The sequence below is a fragment of the Dromiciops gliroides genome, chromosome 2 (genome assembly GCF_019393635.1).
Source record: "Dromiciops gliroides isolate mDroGli1 chromosome 2, mDroGli1.pri, whole genome shotgun sequence".
Classification (NCBI taxonomy): domain Eukaryota; kingdom Metazoa; phylum Chordata; class Mammalia; order Microbiotheria; family Microbiotheriidae; genus Dromiciops; species Dromiciops gliroides.
The window spans coordinates 389,802,379-389,818,331 of record NC_057862.1 but is presented as its reverse complement, the minus strand read 5'-3'; the positions used below and the strand labels follow the sequence as shown (position 1 = coordinate 389,818,331).

General features: G+C 44.7%; 1 protein-coding gene across 1 annotated transcript in view; it reads left to right on the top strand.

The window, feature by feature from the left end:
* NCS1 (neuronal calcium sensor 1) overlaps positions 1 to 15,953 on the top strand; it is a 98,319-nt gene that overhangs the window by 32,283 nt on the left and 50,083 nt on the right. The window lies entirely within an intron of this gene.

The window sequence follows — 15,953 nt, the reverse complement described above, 5'->3', positions numbered from 1 at the left end:
TAGAATTTCATCATCATCCACAAATTCGCCTACTTTTTGGAAGGCCCTCTGCTAGGTAATGGGGAAGATAAAGAACCTGTAATTCGGTCCAATTTATCATTTGTGAACTAGTCAATTAATCAATAGACGTTTTTCCCGTTTCATTCCTTTATTTATTTATTTAAAATTTCTCCTAAGTTACATGTATAGACAAATTTTCACATCGATTTTTGTTTGTTTGTTTGTTTTTTTTGCGGGGCATTGGGGGTTAAGTGACTTGCCCAGGGTCACACAGCCAGTAAGTATCAAGCCATATTTGAACTCAGGAACTCCTGAATCCAGGGCCAGTGCTTTATCCACTGTGCCACCTAGCCACCCCCCACATTGATTTTTTTTTTGGTGAGGCAATTAGGGTTAAGTGACTTGCCCAGGGTCACACAGCTAGTAAGTGTCTGAGGCCGGATTTGAACTCAGGTACTCCTAACTCCAGGGCCGGTGCTCTATCCACTGCGCCACCTAGCTGCACCTCCCCACATCGATTTTTAAAACTTTGTGTTCCAAATTCTCTTCCTCCCTCCCCACCCTCCCCCCAAGAACTCAAGAAATTCAGTATAAAGTTATACATGTGCAGTCATACAAAACATTTCCACATTAGTCAGGTTGTGAAAGAAAACAGGGGGTAGCTAGGTGGCGCAGTGGATAGAGCACCGGCCCTGGAGTCAGGAGTACCTGAGTTCAAATCCGGCCCCAGACACATAACACTTACTAGCTATGTGACCCTGGGCAAGTCATTTAACCCCAATTGCCTCACTAAAACAAAAAACCAAAACAAACAAACAAGAAAACAGACAAAAAAAAACTTTAGAAAGAGGAACTAACAAAAAAAAATTATACTTCAATCTGTATTTAGATACCATCAGTTCATTCTCTGTAGATGGATTGCATTTTTCATAAGTCCTTCTGATAGCATCCTGCTCATCATTTCTTACAGCACAATAGTGTTCCATCCTAATCTCATCCCAAAATTTGTTCAGCCATTCTCCAGTTGATGGGTATCACCCCAATTTTGAATTCAACTTAAAAAAAAATACTCTTAGGATACCAACCTAGTAGTGGTATTGCTAAGTTGAAGAGTATGCACGGTTTTATAGCCCTTTGGCCATAGCTCCAAATTGCTCTACAGAATGTTTAAATCAGTTAACAACTTTACCAAGAGTGCATTCAAATCAATAGATATTTATCAAGCACCTACTACTATGTGTCAGACAAATGTGCCTACTATGTGCAAAGAGAGAGGGGAGGAATAAGCAGTTATTAAGCTCCTATTATGTGCCAGGTACTGGGCTAAGCACAAATATTATCTTCTTTGACCCTCATGACAACCCTGTGAGGAAGGTGCTGGGGATAATGATTCCCATTTTACTGTTGAGGCAAACAGAAAGTAAATAACTTACTTGCCCATAGTCACATAGCTAATAAATGTGGGGGTGGATCTGAACTCGGGTCTTGATTCCAGGCCCAGTGCTCTCTCCACTGAGCCACCTGGCTGCCTATACCGTATGCAAAGAAACCATTACAATAGTTTTTAATCTCCTGGAGTTTAGGATTTAACTGGTCATACATTAAATCAGTGATGGAACCTGAATTTAGAATTCAGATCTCTTCCCATAAGAAGCAGTCCAGTGTTCTTTCCATATAAGCCCAAAACAAACAAACAAAAAATAAATCCTGGAGCATCGTCCTGAAGACCTATGGGTTTCCAACTCTGACACAAAAGCTTGAGCGACATTTCACCAGCCAGGAGGGAGGAGGGGATGTTCTACTTTCCATTGGGGCCCTGGGGTGACTGAATGGCTCTGATCTCCTTCTGGGAAGGAGGGTCAGGGAAGAGGGTCTGTCAAAGCTTGGGAAGAAGCATCAGAAGTTCAGGTGGATGGCTGCAGAGGGGCAGGAACACTGACTCGGGGTCAGATGGGATGATGTACTCAGCCCTCGGACTTCCAGCACTGTGGGTCTGGCTGGCTCACATGTGCACACACCGTCACACACAATCCTATTTACAGCCATATGTTCCCATCTTTGCTCATCACACTGTCCTCAGCTCTTTGCCCTTTCCACCAGCGAGGACACAGGGATCAGGCATGGAGAGCTGGGGCAGTGTCTGGGAAGCCACAGAATCCACTGCCTGATGGGAAATTCAGGGCTGCGGTGCCAAACCATTTATGTACAGACCTGAGCCTGGCAGGGAAAACATGGATCTCTCTCCTCCGCCTCAGCCCTGTGAAGTCTTAAAGCTGGGAAGGACCTTAGAGGTTTTTCTAGTCCATTTAAAGACCAAGAAAGTGAAGACCAGAGACGAGTGAACTTGCCCAAAGTCACACAGCAGGTTAGTGACGGAGCTAAGACCCTAACCTTGGTCTCTGGCTTTTTAAAAATATACCACCCACACATACTGTGCTCCTTTGGCAAGGTAGAACAGCAGTAATTAGCAGCCTGGCATTACAACCACTAGGCAGCAGGGAGGGAATAACTCCCCTCCACCCCCCCCAAAAAGATCCTGGCCAGTTTGGGCAATTTCTTCCTCCCCCTTCCTGCCTCTCCTCCTCTCCCCTCCCCCAGGGTCTCCCCAGAATAACAGCCCACAGCAGGATTCACCCAACCTCCCAGGTCCCCATGTGTCACCAGAGAGGAGGAAGAAGTGTCAAAGCTGATTTTGCTTATCGATTTTGACTGGTACCATTTAGCTTTAATTAAGGTCTGGTTTCATACAATTCCAGTAAATGCCATGTCAGTTTGGGGGGAAATCCCAACTGCTTCCTGCAAATAGAGTTCTGTGCTCTTCCCTTGGCTGAAGAAGCAGCTAAAATGGCTGGGCCCTGGAAGGAGGGATTCTAGCCTTCTGGGGTTAGGAAAAGAATAATACCCAAGACTCTGTTTGGACTTCATTTCTTCCCTGCTGAACATACACCCTGTTTATTTTTCAACAGAAGGAAATCTTTCCTTTTTTTCATGCTTCTTGAAATAGCTACACCCCCTGCCTTTAAACAGGAGTATTTTGGTCCCTTCAAAGAAAGGAGACTCAGGAGGGAGCCAGTTCTATTTGAGAGCTGAGAGAATGGCTAAGCCCAGAGTGCTTAGAAGCCTCCTTGGCCACAGGGCCTCAGAGAGAGCCAGAGGAACAGCTGGCCTCTTTGCTGTGACCTGGGGTGGGAGTCCTGACAGCTTCCCAAACTCCTGACAGTCTAAGATCAAAGAGTGGGATTTGGGGAAACCATGTCTGGTCTTCGATCTTCCAGCTCTATTAATCCAACCATTCTGAACCACAGTTTCCTCATCTGTAAAGTGGGGACAAAAATAACATCTACTTTATGGGAAGGCACTTTGCATACCCTAAAGTACCATGTAAGTATTTTCTTTTATTAATGTTAGCTATTAATAAATTCCAGGGGCCCAGTGAAGAAGAAATGTGAACTTTATGGAGGGAAGTGGGGGGTGGGGTGGAGATTGACTTGTACAGCTGTCCTGCCAAACAGGTGGAATCAACCCCCACCCCAGCCACCAGAAATGACTCCCTTTTTCAGAATTCCTACTGTGCTGATTGTCTGTTGCCCTCATAGGGAAAAAGGGTTTAGAGATGGAGGGGATCTCAGAGACCATCTACTCCAAACCCCTAATTATACAGATGAGGAAACTGAGGCCTAAAAAAGTAAAGCAACTTGCATAGGATCACCCAGCTAGTAAGTAGGCAGGATTTGAACTCGGGGCTTTGAACCCCAGATTCACTACTACTACTTCCATTACACTATAGCTATCATTTTGTACCACAGATGTAAGAAGTCCTATTGTATTTTTTTTTTTTTTGGCAGGGCAATGGGGGTTAAGTGACTTCCCCAGGGTCACATAGCTAGTAAGTGTCAAGTATCTGAGGCCAGATTTGAACTCAGGTACTCCTGAATCCAGGGCTGGTGCTTTTATCCACTGTGCCACCTAGCTGCCCCCAGTCCTATTGTATTTAACTTTGAACACCATGCTATATGTGATCTGAATTGTTTTCATTTGTCTTTTTTTTCCCAGTTAAGGTATAAGTTCCTTGAGGACTTTGGGTCAATGTATAGGTATCTTCAACATGACCCTTTGAAAAAGCATATAGCCCCATGAAACAGGAGGGCAGGAAATAATCTTAGAGAAAATAAAATGTTAGGATACTAAGCAGGGATTTTGAGAACTGGAGAGTGCCTAAGCTCCGAAAGGACTTTAGGGATCACCTAGTCTAACTCTTTTATTTTACTGTAGAGGAAACTGGGGCCCAAAGATGCCAAGAGCTTTGCCCAAAGTCACATCCGTAGTGGCAAATCTAAGTCTCTTGATTGCCTCAGACCCAGGTTCAGATTCTAGCTAGCATTTATATATGGTGGCAGCTGGGTAGCTCAGTGGAGAGAGTACCAGACTTGGAATCAGTAAGACTGATGTTCAAATTCAACCCCAGACACTTAGTAGCTATGTGACCTTGAACAAGTCACTTAACCACTGCCTCAGTTTCCTCAATTGTAAAATGGGAATAATAATAGGATTCACCTCTCAGGGCTGTTGTGTAATATACTCTTTGCACATAGTAGGCTTTTTGGGGGTGGGGCAATGAGGGTTAAGTGACTTGCCCAGGGTCACACAGCTAGTAAGTGTCAAGTGGCTGAGGCTGGATTTGAACTCAGGTCTTCCTGAATCCAGGGCCGGTGCTTTATCCACTGGGCAACCTAGCTGCCCCCACTATTATGCTTTAAGGTTTGCAAAATACATATTTCCTTCCTTTCCTTCTCCCCTCCCCACCCCCCTTTATCCTTGCAACAGCCCTGGGAAGTAGGTACAATTTGCTGTTGTTTAGTTGCTTCAATCATATCCAACTCTTTCTGACTCTATTTGGAGTTTTCTTGGCAAAGAAACTAGAGTGTTTTGCCATTTCCTTCTCCAGTTCATTTAACAGATGAGGAAACTGAAACAAACATGGTTAAGTGACTTGCCCAGTCACTTGGCTAATAAGTATCTGGGGTCGAATTTGAACTCAGGTCTCCCTGACTTAAGACCCAGCTCTCTGTCTACTTCACCACCTAGCCGCCTCGAGGTACAATTATTGTTGTTGTTTGTCCTTCCTACCCTAGCAGGACGATGTCACGGCTTGCAGTCAACTGGATTTAAGTTGAGGCAGGGCTGTGGAAGGTACCAACTTCACGTTTTCCTCCAGAGCCATCTGGGTCCAGTGGCAAGATATAGCTCAGGATGACTAGAGATGGCCCTGGATGTTTGAGGCATTTGGGGTTAAGTGACAATTCAGCCCTCTCTCACTTAAATGCCTAGAGTCATACAGCTAATTAATATCTGAGGCTGGATTTGAATTCAGGTCTCAATTCCAGTCGCACTCTGCTCTAACCTCACCTCTTTCTGCTGGGCAGTCACTTAATCTTGCAAGGCTTTACTTCTCTCAACTGAAAAAGGAGGTGCTAAATAACCTGTAAGATTCCTTCCATCTTAACCCATGATTTAGGACTCCCCTGGCCCCTGTAAGAATTAATTTCAGAGTATCTTATCCGGTTGACGACAGTACAGGTATTAAGGTAGGGGGTGGATAGGCCTGAAGCTCACGGTTTGCTGGGGGCAGGACTGAAGGCCCATTTAGCTCTCTTAAAGAATCTGCCTCCTATGGGCTCTGACCCAGCTAACGAGGAAAGAGGTGAAGATGGAGTTGTCTCTGCTGTGAAGAGCTGGGGAAGGGCGGGGCCAGAGGAATTGTAGAGATCGCTGCCTGGGGCAATTGTTGCTAACAGTGCTGAGGCTTCTGGTAAGTCTGTTCTCCAGGGACAGTGCTGCTGGAGCTCTGCTTTCTCTGTTCTGTGGCTCAGCCTTGTTCTTGCTGCGGCATCCCTAGTTAGAAGCATGGTTTTGTTTTCTCCCTGCTGGGGCAGTTAGAACCACAGGCTCTGAATATCATGAGGGAAGAGACTTTGTCTAGCTGAACCCTCTCAATTTAAAAATGGAGGAAGTGAGACCCTAGGGGAAACAAACCAAGTATCATCTGGAAAGTGTCTTAGAGTTTACCTCCCACACTTTTTTTTTAACAGATAAGGAAACTGAGGCATGGAGAGATTAAGTGACTTCTCTAGGATCCCACAACTACTAGATATCTGTGGTAGGATTTGAATCCAGGACTTAATTCCTAAGCCCAGAGTTTTAGGGTCAGCTAGGTGTAAAGTGGATAGAGAGCTAGGCCTGAAGTTAGGAAGACTCATCTTCCTGAGTTCAAATCTGGCCTCAGATACTCACTGTGTGACCCTGGACAAGTCACTTCACCCTGTTTGCCTTAGTTTCCTCATCTGTAAAATGAACTGGAGAAGGAAATGGCAAACTGCTCCAGTATCTTTGTTAAGAAAACCCCAAATGGGGTCATGAAGAGTCGGACATAACTGAAAAAAAAAAAAAACAGCTGAACAGTGAGGAGCCCTCTCCTGATGTGCGCCAGGTCACCCAGTGAGTTAGAACAGGAAGCACTAGATCCCAGCTGTCTCCTGAGGCAGCTGCTGGGGTTTCAGTTCTTAGAGGCCAATCAGGACTGGCAGCAAGAGCCCTATTCTTCACTCCTTGCTGTGATTTGGAAGCTTCCCAGGTCAAAATGCTCTGGCATTTCTAAACTCCCTGCCCCAATCATTTTCTCCCCCCTCCCTCCCAACCTGATAGTAAATATTATAATCCAGTTTAGTGGGTGTGGGATCTGTCTCCAGTTTTCTTCCTGTATTTTGAGCCACTTGGATTTGGGAGTGGGCTTGCTGCAACCTTGTGGGGTAGGGTGGGTGGGTGGGGGCCAGGAGGGGGGCAGGAGCTTGTTGCCTAGCAATGTAATTAATGGGTAGGGCTTTAGCTCCTCTTGGCTGACAGGGTAGGGGGTAGGATGGGACGTGGCCATCGTAAATATTTTATCATGGATAACCTGTAAGGACCTGTGTGGGCACGTTTCTTGAAGTCTTGGAGGATCCTCTGACTTGTGCTCTCTTCCTGTCTCTGCTGTTTTCTCTCTTTCTTTTCTATCTCTGTCAGTTATTTTCAATTTGTGACTGACTCTGCCTGTCCCCATCCTTGGGAAGGTTCCTCTACAAAGTCAGGCTATAAAGTTTGGGGACCACCTTTGGAAGCCTTGTCTCTGTGGCGCTGGGGGCTCACTTTGTTACGGGAATTGAAGTGGAGATGAGTCTCAGTCTGAAGGAGAAATAGCTGAGACAATTGGTTGGGAGCTCTCCAGATAAGGAGTGGGATGCCAGGGCTGCCCCTAATCCTTTTCTGCTGCAACAAAATTCTTTTTTTTTTTTTTGGTGAGGCAATTGGGGTTAAGTGACTTGTTTAGGGTCACGCAACTAGTAAGTGTCAATTGTCTGAGGCTGGATTTGAATTCAGGTACTCCTGAATCCAGGGCCGGTGCTTTATCCACTGCGCCCCTGCAACAAAATTCTTAAATTAAGAAGTAGAAAGAATATGTGCAGGGATTAGGAGTTCAGGGCTGACAGGGATATTCTGATCTCTGGTTTCTGTCTCCTCATCTGTAAAGTGAATTAGATGGTAGAGCTAGAAGGGGCCATTATTAAGATGAGGAAATGAAGGTTTTGAGAAATGAAATGATTTGCTCAGGGTCACACAGCTGGCAAATATTTGATTCAGGATTTGAACCCAGGTCTTTCTGCCTTTTAAATCCAGTGTTCTCTCCACTTTGCCAGGCTGCCCCTCTCTCTAAAATCCCTAACCGGCTTTTAAACCTCGTGATTCCAACATTATCTACTGTATTAATAGAAGAGGAGAAGAGAAAGGGGAAAGGTCCCTCCTTCACTGTTGCCATCTTAAGTGCTTCTAGAAGCAAGATCTACCCTTTCCAAACTTGGAAGTATGTTTTTATTTCATTGTTAAAGACATGCTCCAACTGCCTGATTGTTTTGGTATGGGTGGTCTTTTTAATGTTATAAACATTTTTATTGATCGTTTTGGGTTCCAATCTTTACCCCCCACCCCTTTCCTTCCCTCCCCTCCCACATATGGGCCACATATGTATGATAGATGGTCTTTTTTGTGAGTTACAGTGACTGAAAAATTTACCAGTAGGAATTGGGATTGGACCTATGATTTCATTGATATGGAGACTTCCTAGATGGGGAAACTCCCTTTACCAAAACAGGTTGGTACTTTCCTTGCAATTTAGACTCCTAAATAGCCTTCTGGAGCAGAGAGATTAAGTGATTTGCCCAGGATCACAGAGCCACTATGTGTCAGAGGTGGGGCTTAGCCAGGTCTTTAGGACTCCAAGGTTGTATCTCTAGCCTCCATCAGCACATTTATATATTACAGATATTATAAAGCACTTTGGTCTGTATCATGTCCTTCCATGAGAAGGGTCACCCACCTCTGTTTTATACCTAGGGGAACAGGGGCTCAGGGAGGTTAGGGTACTTGCCCGAGGGCCTTTAGTGGCAAAATTGTGATTAGATTGGAGGATCCTTGAGGGCAGGCACCATACCTAAACATCTTGCTTCTTGGGAAGGTAAAAATTGGATTGTATGGAGGATGCCACTCAGCTAATGTGGACCCCATTGTGACCTGTCTTATCTTGCCCATTCTTTTTTTTTTTTTTTAGTGAGGCAATTGGGGTTAAGTGACTTGCCCAGGGTCACATAGCTAGTAAGTGTTAAGTGTCTGAGGCTCGATTTGAACTCAGGTACTCCTGACTCCAGGGCCAGTGCTCTATCCACTGCGCCACCTAACTGCCCCTTATCTTGCCCATTCTTGATTCCAGAATATACCCAGCCCAGGCTCTGCCAGGCTCCTCCCCAAAGTGGTAGGCTTCCCTTGCCCCTTTATTCCTGTACTGTGCCTCTAGGTCTGCCTGAGCAAGTCCCCAGCCTTCAGTTTCCCCATCTCTAAAATGAAGATGTTGGATTAGATGGCCTCTATCTCCCAGCTCTGAATCCAGTCTGGTATTCTGTCTCTCTTGTGGTTCAATGGCAGGCTTGAGAAGTAAAAGGAATTTAATGAGAGAATAGCAAGCCCAGCAGAGGAATGCCCCTTGGCTGAGAAGAGCCTTGAGTCTGTTCTTGATTGTGGTTATAAGGAAGACAGGATTGTAAAATCCACCTCTTTGGACAGCTGACTCTAGAGGAGAAAGAGAAGCATTAAGACCCACGCAGAAGCCAATGTGTGTTCATTAAAAGGCATTAGAGTCATGCTGAGCAGCCTATCTGTGCCTCTGCAGCCTGTACTTCCTGAGAAGGGAATGACTGTGCTCTGTCTCTTCTTGCCTTCTCTGTACCTCAGAGACTGCATCTGGAAATCCAGCCAGCTGATTCTCAGTCTCATTCTAGGATTGGGGTGGCCAAGGGGACTCATGAGGACTTTGGGCACATGGACACTTATGGATGGCCCTTGTCTTGGGCCACAGTTTTACCAAGAGCCAGGACTGACTGGTAAGGGCATAACAAGGCTGGTTTACCTCACCCTTTGGGACCTGGTGAGAGTCTTAGAGAGAGGGTGTTTTAGGAATAGTTAGGGCCCTTGGGACTGGGGGATTTGGAAGAGGAGGAGAGGGGAAGCTGGCCTAACCTGAGCAAGGAGAGGAAGGGAGAAGGAGTTGGCCCTGCCATCCTCAGGCAAAAAGATATCTGCAGGGGGATACCAGGAGGCCAGGTGGTAGGGTGATGTCTGCCTTTTGTAATCAAAGCAAGCTGGGCTTCATAGATCATAGATTTCAAGCTGGAAGGGACCAACCCCTTCATTTTACAGATGAAAAAACTGACGCTAGGAGGTAAAGTGATTTGTCCAGGGTAATGCAGCTATGAAAAATAGCTAGCTAACATTTTTATTGTCCTTCTCTGCAAAGTACTTTATGTATCTTATTTGATCCTCACAACAATAACACATGATATAGGTGTTATTAAGTTCCTCATTTATAGATGAGGAAACTGAGGCTCAGGAAGATTAAGTGACTTGTTCAGGGTCACACAACTAGTAAGTGGGTTGAGATTTGCACTCTCATCTTTCTAACTCCAAATCCAACTTGCTATCCACTAAGACGCCCTGCCTCGATCATATAGCTCACATTTATGTCACCTCTCGAGGGTTTACAGGATGCTTTCTTTTCTTTTTTTTTTTTTGGTCGGACAATGAGGGTTAAGTGACTTGCCCAAGGTCACATAGCTAGTAAGTGTCAAGTGGCTGAAGCTGGATTTGAACTCAGGACCTCCTGACTCCAGGGCTGGTGCTCTATCCACTGCACCACCTAGCTGCCCCCCTACATGATGCTTTCTAAACAACAGTTTTGTGAGAAAGGCAATGTTAGCATGTTTAGTTAAATGATTCATGGCTAGTAAATGGCAAAGCTGGGATCTGAACCTAAATCTCTTGGGGTCGACTAGATTGTTTCACCCCACTAAAATGCTTCCTGCATTGTACCTATCTTTGCATCTCTACTGCCTTTGCTTTGGGGGAAATAAGTGGTAGCTGGTTAAGTCTGTTATCTATTTGCAGACTTGGAGTGTTATCTATGGTAAGATCTAAATCCATATCTAGTGATTGGGGTGTGCTCCAGCAATGTTGGTGAATACACATTTCTTTGAAGGTGGTGAAAAGACCTGTGAAACAAGGATTATGTGCCTTGTCCCAGTTCCCAAGTGTCCAGTCCAGGTTCAGCCACTAATTTTCTGTGTGACCTTGGGTAAATGATGTTAACTCTCTGTGTCTTACTTTCCTATTCTGCCAAAGAAGAGATTCAACTCTAATGGAGACTGGGCTCTTCAGTTCCCTGAATTCTCTGCTCCCAATCCTCCTCACTGCCATAAGAGCCTTCTTTGGAGGTACCTCATCTGCACCTCCCATGGCTCCCACTCTGAGCTGCTTCCACAGTCAGGGAGATGAGGTATTTTACTTTAGGGAAATGGATATCAGACTCACCATTTATACTGTGCTCCTGGGACTGTCTGTCTCATAAGTTCCTTGGCAGACAAAAGCTCCTTGAAAGAGAGAGGAGGAAACACTGAGAATGAAGCCTCTAGGAGAAGTTGATGGGGAGAAGTAAGTGGCTCCAGTCAGCTGAAGGAGCTTCCAGCTGCCTTTGACACTGGATCCTTCCTGGAGAGAATGTATATTCTGGGACCTGACCTAGGAGCTGAATGTGGGCAAGGAGAGTTTAGCTCTCCACTACCTCTCACCTCCCTGGTGGTGGCTGTGTTGGGATGTCATCCAGCCACTCGGTGCTTCCCCTACTGTTTCCCTTCTCTGAGAGCTAAGTGAGATAGAATAAAAAGAACCAGCATTTGTATAATGCTTTGAGATTTTCAAAAGCACTTTTCATACATTATCTCATCAACCCTGGGAGGTAGGTGCTGTTATTATCCTTTTTTACAGGGGAGGAAACTAAAGTAGACAGGTTTATGTGCACGTTAAGTCTGGGGTCACATAGCTAGTTAGTATCTGAGGTGGAAAGTGAGCTCAGGTCTTGCTGAATCCGAGGTCAGCATTCTCTCCACTATATGCCACCCAGCTGAGATGGTCAGTTCTCAGTTTTCTCAATGTGAATTTAAAATCATGATTATCTAGCCCAGCCTATGTAAGAGAATCCAAATAACGATGGCCTCAGAGGTAAATGGAAAGATAAATGATGGATACAAGGATGTGGCCACAGGTTACCAATGACTGGACTTAAGAATTGATATCGTATGGATGATGGGAAAGGAGGCGGTTGGTTATGTAGCAAGAATAAAAAAGGAGGGGCGGCTAGGTGGTGCAGTGGATAAAGCACCGGCCCTGGATTCAGGAGTACCTGAGTTCAAATCCGGCCTCAGACACTTGACACTTACTAGCTGTGTGACCCTGGGCAAGTCACTTAACCCCCATTGCCCCGCAAAAAAAAAAAAAAAAAAAAAAAAAAGAATAAAAAAGGACACAATGTGGATAGCCTGAGTGTTGTTTTGATACTTTAAAGAACAGAAGACTTCCAGTGAGTTGGATGGATTTTCCATGGAGGATTCGTGAAAAGACATGGCTAGAACACTGGATGAGGTATACATAGAGAGTGTTGGACTTGGGCCAAGGAAGACTTGAATTCAAATTCCACCTCGGCTACTTATAGGTTGTATGAATCTCATTAAGTCGTTTAACCTTTCTGAGTGTCAGCTTCTTCATCTGTAAAAAGGGGAGGGAAGGGAGTGGACGTGGTCATCTCTAAGGTCCCTTCTAGTTCTAAATGTATGATCCTGTGACCAATCACCTCAAAGTTGTTTCTGTCTGGTTTGGAATGCATTTTGTGAATTTTGGGGAGCAACAGATTTATCTTAATAAAGGTAAAGGTTGACTTCAGGCATTAAATATCTAGCACACAGTAAGTGCTTAAGGAATACATTTTGTTCATTCATTTATTCAAAACAGTTCTCATTTCCAGAGCACATTCCAACTGTAACCATGCCCTAGACAGGTTTTTGGGTTGATGATCTTAACAGTGTGAGTCATCAGCATGGAGACTGTGATTGAACGAATTCTTAGACGTCTAAGAGCTCAATCACCAAAAGAGAGAGTATAAAGAAAGATAAAGGAAAAGATAGCTCAGGACAGAGCCTCAGCTCACATAGAGTTAGTAGATAGGAAATGGATAATGAATGAGCAAGTAGACTGGGATGGGGAGGTAGGACAATTAAGAAAGAAGAGTGTAATTAAAAACAGTAAGAGGAAAGTATCTGGGAAGAGAGGATGGTCAAAAGTGCCGGATGCTGATGCTGCAGAGAGGTCAAGAAGGCTAGAAATTTTGAAGAAGCCATGGTATCTGGAAAAAGAAGAGATAATGATCTCTTATTTGGAGAAAGCAGTTTCATGTGAGCAATGGATTCAGAAACCAGTTTGCAGAGGCTTAAGAAGTGAGTTAGAGGATGTGAAGGAAAAATCCATCCTCTTCTCAATAACTCTCAGGAACTCAGCAGCGAGGTGACAAAGGCTTTATTTTCTTCTCATGAGAAGGAGGCACCCTAGTGTGCAGCTAGTGGGTGCCCAGAAAGGGGGCTCGCAGGCCCTGTTTTATACCCTAGTCCCTAATGCGAATGGACCCTCCCCTTCTTCATCAATGGTCCAATTATTCAAGGGTTACAATCTATTCGCAAAAACTAGCTAATCAGAACACAGTATTCCCACCCCTCTTCCTTGTATGGGCATGGGCATAACTCAGGAGTGGACCTTATACTTCCTTATATGGACACAACTCTGGAGAGGACCTTATTGAGACCAGGGCTCCTTGAACCATGTGACCTTGCTAACCTAAACTGGAGGAGGGGATCTGAGACCTTTGTTCTACAAACAGGTCAGGGGGAGTATGGCTGACTGTTATATCCACATTGAGAGGAGACAACTACTCATTTCTCACAGAGGAGATGAAGAGAAGGCACTGATTGTGGAAGGCTTTTTCAAGTTTAGCTGAGAAAATGAGAAACAGGACAATAGTTATCAAGAATGTTAGGTTTTGGATAGAGCACCGGCCCTGGAGTCAGGAGTACCTGAGTTCAAATCCAGCCTCAGACACTTGATACTTACTAGCTGTGTGACCCTGGGCAAGTCACTTAACCCCAATTGCCTCACTTTAAAAAAAAAAAAAGAATGGTAGGTTTTAATGAGGTTGTTGGTTCTCCCCTCCACCCCCATTTGTTTTGTTTTATGGCTGGAAAAGTCTTGGCAAATTTGTAGATAGCAAGAAAATAACACATATAAGGAGAGACTAAAGATGGGGGTAATTATAGTAGGGGCAATATAATCTAGATGAGATTAGGTTTGTAAAGGAATTGACCTTCATGAGAAGAAGGGCCAGTTCTTCATCAAAGGTCTTGGCTTGTTATTGTTAACCTGAAAAGTGAATGAAACAATCAATACAGGAGAAATAAGGTCTTTAATTGGGGCAGAGCAAATTGTGGTTATCACTATGATCACTGGACAAAGTAGGTCAGCCCTCTGAAAAGCAGACTGGGAAAGTCCCTAAGCTCTGTCATTGGGCAGAGCATGTGACAATTAAGGCCTGGGCTATACCTTATCTCCTAGGAATAGGTAAATGGTGGATCCTTTCCCTGCCCAAACTTCGCCAACACACATCTCTAAGAGGCACACAAGGATAATTTCTTGGCTAAGAGGGGTTGGAGGGTAGTGGCAAGACAGGAAAACTCTGGGGGACTAGCCCAGTCAGAAGTGACTGGGTTCTTGTTGGCATTCTGAACATATGCTCTGTGTGTGTGTGTGTGTGTGTGTGTGTGTGTGCACGCAAGCACACACACACAAGGGGCAATGGGGGTTAAATAACTTTCCCAGGTTCACACAGCTAGTAAGTAGTGTCAAGTGTCTGAGGCCAGATTTGAACTCAGGTCCTCCTGAATCCAGGGCAGTGCTTTATCCACTGAGCCACCTAGCTGCCCCCTGTTGGCATTCTTGAAGCTGGTGTCCCATTGGAGGCGTGAACCCTAGAGGCAGCCCTATTCATTTCATACTTGGTTGGCAGTAATAGAGGAAGGGAAGGAACTTAGCCCAAAACAGGATGTCTTTTTTTTTTTTCTGGGCAATGAGGGTTAAGTGACTTGCCCAGGGTTACACAGCTAGTAAGCGTCAAGTCTCTGAGGCCAGATTTGAACTCAGGTCCTCCTGACTCCAGGGCCAGTGCTCTATCTACTGCGCCGCCTAGCTGCTCCCCCCAAAACAGGATGTCTTAAGGAAGGATGGGGAAAAAAAGAAAAGAAGGACCTAGTTAATCAGATAGAAGTGCTGATGGTATGGGAGTGGGGTGAAGGTTTGCTAGTTATTCTCACCTCTTTTTTTTTAAAAATTTTTTTCTTGGTAGTATTTTATTTATTTTTGACAGTTTTATTCCCACAATTGTTTTTGGATAAGGGGCAATTGTGGCTGTGTATATGTGGGGAGAACCTTGGACTTCCAATAGCAGAATATGGTTTCCTAATTTTTTAAAGAAAATTGAATTTGTGGGGCACCTAGGGGTCACAGTGGATAGAGCACCAACCCCAGGAGTCAGGAGGACCTGAGTTCAAATCTGACCTCAGACACTTGACACTTATTAGCTGTGTGACCCTGGGCAAGTCACTTAACCCTCATTGCCGGGCGGGGGGGGGGGGGGAAGGAAAATTGAATTTGTGATTTCATTGGGGGTAGGAAACTCCTAGCAAGAATATTCCTATTACCAGTGAAGACTTGTACTTGCCTCTGCAATTTACATTCTTAGAGAGTTGTGTGGGGCAATAAGGTTAAGTCATTTCGGGCAGCTAAGTGGAACAGTGGGTAGAGTATTGGGCCTGAAGTCAGGAAGACCAGAATTCAAATCTAGCCTCAGATACTTAGTAGCTGTGTGACCATGGGCAAGTCACTTAACCCTGTTTGCCTCAGTTTCCTCAAGTATAAAATGGGAATAATAACACCACCTACTTCTCAGGCTTGTTGTAAGGATCAAACAAGATAATAATTTTAAAGTGCTTAGCACAGTGCCTGGAGCATAGTAAGCACTATATAAATATTATTTGCCCAGGGTCATACAAGCTTGTCTGTTAGGTGCATTCCTTATGTAATACTACTTATGTATAGGTATTACTGTTCTTAGATAATAAAATGCTTCTTGGGTGGGTAGGTGGATGGATGTTTGCCTCAGGAGTCAGAAAAGAAGGAAAGAATGGTAGAAATGTTGGTGATTTTGGCCTGGAGTCTTTGGAAGCTTCTCTAAACAGATGCTGTTCATCATTCCTGAATAGTATTATAGGCATGTATAACTCAGAGCTGAGAACTAGAAGGTGAGCTAGGGGACAGCAAGAGGAAGAGTGGTCTAGTTGGAACTGGGTTCAGGTTAGGTAAAGTAAACTAAATCTTCTAGAAGAGGCATCAAAGTGGCATAGTGGATTTAGGGTCATACTAGGCCTAGAGTTAGGAAGACCTGA